This window comes from Geospiza fortis, unplaced genomic scaffold (genome assembly GCF_000277835.1).
Source record: "Geospiza fortis unplaced genomic scaffold, GeoFor_1.0 scaffold108, whole genome shotgun sequence".
Taxonomy (NCBI): domain Eukaryota; kingdom Metazoa; phylum Chordata; class Aves; order Passeriformes; family Thraupidae; genus Geospiza; species Geospiza fortis.
This window is the reverse complement of record NW_005054439.1, coordinates 498,763-504,648: the sequence shown is the minus strand read 5'-3', so window position 1 is coordinate 504,648 and position 5,886 is coordinate 498,763.

Here is a 5,886-nt window from a genome sequence, read left to right as displayed (position 1 = left end):
TTGTTTCATTTTTAATCCAGACTGACTATGCTATACAGATGCATTTCAATCTACTTTAAAATAAAATTTCAATTCTTTATATTCAGCAATCTTCTACTCCACAGGGGCTTGAAAGACTACATTGGCATGCAATAAACACCCTCGACTGTTTTTGGTTTTGGCTGTTTTTGGCTTGCCATAAACAGTGAAATTTAACAGAACAGTTGTTCTTCTGTCTCATGCTGAATTTTGTTCACAAGTAAAAAATACTCATGTTTATGTTCCAAAAGCATTAAACCAAACATTTTTTGGTGTGCTACAAAAAATTTACACTATGTCAAAGCTACTTGCACGGTATATTAACAACACTTCTTATGGGAAATGTGAGTTTAATTACCCAAATGTCTGCCTGTGCTGCAGTGAGAGGTGATTGGAGAGGTAAAGTTATTTTCTCCAAACAGAGCAGTACACATGTGCCTAAACACAACTCGGAGTTCAAAGCCTTGGAGGAAATGAGTGACTAACTAATAAAGGAAATAATTTGGCCTTCATCACTAGCATATATCTCCGTTGGTAAGCAGCTGTTGTAGCTCACAAGAGTATTGATTTAGGGTAACTTCTAAAGTGCTTTGTTATCAACTGCTAAGTACCCAGGGCAATTGAAGATAAAGAGTAATATAGTTAAACTTGATGCTCTGAGACAAACCTCTGAGACAAAAAAACTCTCCTTGAGAACTTCAAGTAAAAAAGAGATGGCACTTAATGAACTTTGTGAGAAAACCATGGTAATCATAAACCACAAGAGTAGACTACAAGTAAGGAATTGTGAAGAAAGGCAAGAAAAAATGCTGCTTTAAAGATGTAGACACAAACCTGTTAAGATAAATGCAGAAAAAGGAGGAAAATATCTGTGTAAGAAGATGGGGAAGATCAAAATGCACAACCATATATGTGTAAATCAGTGTAGTTCTACTGACTTAAAAGCAGCTTCCCAGATTGCCTAGCTGAAAAGATCTGCAATGCCATTCCACTGGAAAAAAATAGCTGTATTTGTAAATGTGTAGTTATTTTCAACTCCTTCAACTCCTATAAACCCTGTATCAAATAATTATGTTTGGTTTTAAATGATTACACATAAGCCACTAATACTTCACTATTACGGTCTTGAAGTGCTTCACTGTGATGTGACATGAACTTCATACCACATTATATATTCTCTTATTACCCGATATTAATATTTTTCTCCTCTGTTCCTTTAAATAAACTGCTAAAGAGCTAGCTGGTTTTAATGTAAAGGGTAGCCACACTGAGTTACCTACAGCAGCTTGGGAAGTTCTATTTTCTCAGAGTTCAAGATTTATATTATATCTTGAGAGCCTAGTATGTATTACTATGTATTTTTTCTAGCAGTAAACCATAGCAAAGGGCAAACATACAATGCCTGCATTTGAGTTGCCAGAATTTCATTGTTATTTTAAGAAACTGAGTGAATATCTAGCATTTACTGGTTCTCCTTAAACCTCTGTTCAGGTCTCACTGCAACAGAAGAGAGTTTGGGGGGATCTGGAAGTACGAAAACCTTTTTCAGCAGAACATATCTGCCAGGGCAGAGATTGTTTTTGTGAAGGTCAGACAAAACCAGACAACAACCCTGCTTAAAATCTCAAATGTCAGACTGTCTGCTTTAACAAAATACTTCTTGGGTTCCCACAAAACTTCTTACTACAACTTATCACATCCCAGTGAACAATCCCACACTGAATCCTTTGCAGCTTTAGGCTGAATACTTCTCAGTGGCTCCTTTCACCATCTGAAAAATTTAGTGCTTTGATGCTTAAACAAGGTACAGGTAAATGAGAGTTCAGCCACTTAATACTCAAATACAAGTGAATGAAAATTATAGAAAAGCAATATAAGATGCTTAAATATGTGGGAATTCTGTGAGGAGAAAGAGAGCCCTTTCTGCCTCCCTGAATGTACTATAGAAGAATAAAAAAAAAATTGCAACTATTATGCACAGGCAAAAATCAGATAAGTGCAAAATTCCTGGAGGTGACTGGAGAACTATTATAAGAATTATTATTATATAATTATATCATTGTAGTATTACAATTACATTCATCAGTGATGCAGTGTAGCCCTGGATCTTTTTCCAGGTCTAACTTCCCTTCTCAGAGTAATGCTAAGGAAGACACGTACTTTGGGTGTGAAGAGGGAAGGGTTTTTTAGCACTCACATATTCTGGTTGCATTCACTGAGCAGATATTGGTGCTTGGAGGATGTTAGGTTTCACCCCTGTCATGGTTTAAGCCCAGCCAACAACAGTCCCACACAGCCACTCATGCACTACCTCCATGGAGGAATGGCAGAGAGGATTGGAAAAGCAAAAGTGAGAAAGCTCATGGGTTGAGGTAAAGACAGTTCAGTAGGTAAAGCAAAAACCGTACAAACAAGCAAAGCAAAACAAGGGATTAGTTCACCACTTCCCATGGGCGGGCAGGTGTTCAGCTATTCCCAGGAAAGCAGGTCCCCATTGCATGTAATGATTACTTGGAAAGACAAACACCATCACTCCAAAGGTCTCCTCCTTCCTCCTTCTTCCCCCATCTTTATATACTGAGCACGATGTCATACAGTCTGGAATAACTCTATGGTCAGTTGGAGTCAGCGATCCCAGCTGTGTCCCTCCCCAGATTCTTGTGCACCCCCAGCTGCTTAGCTGGGGTGAGAGGCAGAAAAGGTCTTTGCTCTTTGTAAGCTCTGCTCAGCAATAATGAAAATATGACTATGTTTTCAATGCTGTTTTCAGCACAAATCCAAAACACAGCCCCATGCCTGCTACTATGAAACAAAATTAATTCTATGTCTATCCTAGCCAAAACCAGCACAACCCCAAAGAAAGCCAGTGCATGTACCCTGAGGCTGCTTAATGATGTCAAAGAAAGCATGATAGGTGAGGATGATTAGGATATTTGTTTCAAGAGCAAATATCCAAATAAAGCTTAAATACTTATGTAGAGGTACTTTGGATACCCTTGGCATTACTGGGTTTGGATTTTATAACTAAAGCAACAAGAGTCCTTTGCTATACTAATTACAGTACTGAGAACCTTTTAACATTACACCTTTTGGGTCAAATAATCCTCATGGAGGGAAATACACTCTGGATTTTCATCATCAAGCATAATTTAAGTGCTGTATGGCTACAAATCATAACCACTATAATATTGCTATCTGTTAGAGATGTCCCCACAGAACTGAAGCTGACTCAGAGTAGAGTTAATAAGGTGGCACTAGGAACAGAAGAAAAGATTATTTTGGAATTAGTATTGAGGTGGGCAACAAAGTAGAATTTATGAGATTTCCTCCAGACAACCAGAGTGTAAATCTGGGTTATTTCTATCATCCCTTCCTATCAGTAAAGTCTAAGTTCACATTTGTGGAAGGAGCAAAAATGCTAGTGAGTATGTTTTCAAGCATTGCTCATGTATGCTTTGTGTTGTCCTCAGAAAAAATAAAGATACCTGTTCTGTATAGTTAAGCATAGGATATCTTTCTTTAGTGATCTGTTACAGTCTGGGGAAAAGATGTGAACTCGAATAACAGTTGCATATAAAAGTCCCTGCAAGTTTGTATCCCATGCTGCTACACAAGTTTACAGAGAAAAACCACAAATGTGACACTGAATGTGATCACCTGAAATGCATGCACTTGAAAAATTAGCTTCTTTTTCTGCAAATAATAATTCAAAACAATGTCTCTGTTGTGGCGTAGAAAGCTATAAGATCCCAAATAAAAAACCCAAAAGAGATCTCTAAAACAGTATTTAAAACCAGAAATGAATCAAATTGACAAAAAGAAAATAAAAATCAATGCTTCTGAAGATCATCAAATCTATCAAACTACATCTGTGATTTGCACAAAATAGAACTATTTCCTCACTAGCACACAGCAGAGGTGAGCCTTTTTTAGGAATACTGCAATTGCAAATACATTTGGAAGTCTGATTTCTTTCTGTTTCTTCCAGCATATGAGGGCAGTCATGCAAGATACACTGAATGCTGACAGAAGGCAGAAAGATGGCTTGGTTTCTCCCTCTCTCCCCTCAAAGCATTTTACTTTACTGGAGAGTCTGCCACAACGTTTTCTGCATAGTTACAGATACTAGTATGACTGTATATATTCAGGATTGAGTGGCAGGTGGCTAAATACAGTCTCTGGCATTGCTTTGTTCTCTTCAGTCTTTACTGGTTGCTATATCTGCCCTCTGCAAACCTTTATTCTTCAAGACAGGTTGGCTTAGATCTGACTTCATCTTGAAACCCTGCTGCCTTTCTCTCACCAGATTTGACACTGCTGAACTGATCTTTTGAGTTCAGACCATGTTTGTTGACTGAAATTTTTGTCCTCCACAGATAGCAAGCATGCTGGTGACAGGCATCACAACAGTACTCTTACTTTGCTCAGGTTTTTTTTTTTTTTTTGTGCTTCTATTGTATGATTTATACTCAGAATGCAAAGATGGAATTTTTTTCTCCTAAAATGTTTGAGGACTTACAAGGTACAAATTTTGATTGTCATCAATGCACACAACAGGGAAGAAAGAAAAATAGAATTCTTGCAATCCTCAAACATGCAGTAATCAGCATCTTCCTATAACAAGGTGCATAAAGCTGAGGTTTGCTGTATTTATACTTGCCTGTCTGATTTCTAAATGTTACGTTCTTGCTTGTGGGACCTACAAGAACTAGTTTGAAATGACTGTGCACAAATATCCAATATCTGTTCTTTTTAAAGCCTTGGCCTCATAAACAAATTAGAACTTCTAGCAGGTTCATACACAAATATAATTCAGTCAGAGTTCCTCAGAATGGAAAAAAATGCAGGTTATTTTTGTTTTATTAAAATTTATTAAAATTTCCCCAGTTATAAGTATCAGGATGTGTAAGCAGACTTTACCAAAACACAGTTTTTAAAAGATTAGCAGCTACAAATAGATGGAAGGAATAAGATACAGAATGCCACCAGGGTACATATTTTCCATGCATCACTTTGAAAGGCTTTAGCATTTTTTTATTAAGATTAATCCGACTAAATTTTCTTTTCATGGCAGTTAGCTCTATCAGGTGTTCATTGCAGAAAGCTACTTAGAGCCTTCTGATATAGTGCAAGTTTTATAGCTACAGGTAATCATTACCTGTGGTGAGCAACATAATCCACAGCCAACTACTGGTAAAGGGGCTTGGCACACAATATCTAAACAAGCAGCAAGACCTTTAAAACTTCTGGGGCTCATTTGCCACAATAAAGGTTCATACCATTTGACTGCAACATCTTCCTCCACACATCCCCTATGCAAAGTGCAATGTACCCGTTTTTTGGTGGATCTTAAGTTATTCATCCAAATGTGATAAGTTTTAATCCAATACCATTTATATAGGGCAACAGTGCACATTCTGCAAACATAATGAAGAACAATTCACATCCTACTGTAATATTAATATATTACTTCCTGCTTTCACTGTACACAGCACATCATGTGTGTCTGTATGTGCAATTCTAGCTCATCTCCATTTACTAGAGGCTGGAATGGTCGCTGATAGGAAATGCATTCAAGCACACATCATTTGATAATATTTAACAGGCAGCCCATAGAATTCAGATTAACTCATTTGTCATTAAAAATCCTAGACACATATGCTTAGATCCACATTCTTTGCACTGAACTTTATGGGAAAAACAACACACACACACACAAACGCACACACATAAAAAACCAAAAAACCCAAATGCTTGAAGAAAGCTGTGGAGGCTGGAGAACAAGCCAGGTAGAAGTTTGCTGTCCACTCCTGGAGGGCCAAGCCCTGAACCACAGCCCTTCTATAAGGGAGAGCAAGAAGATTGCCC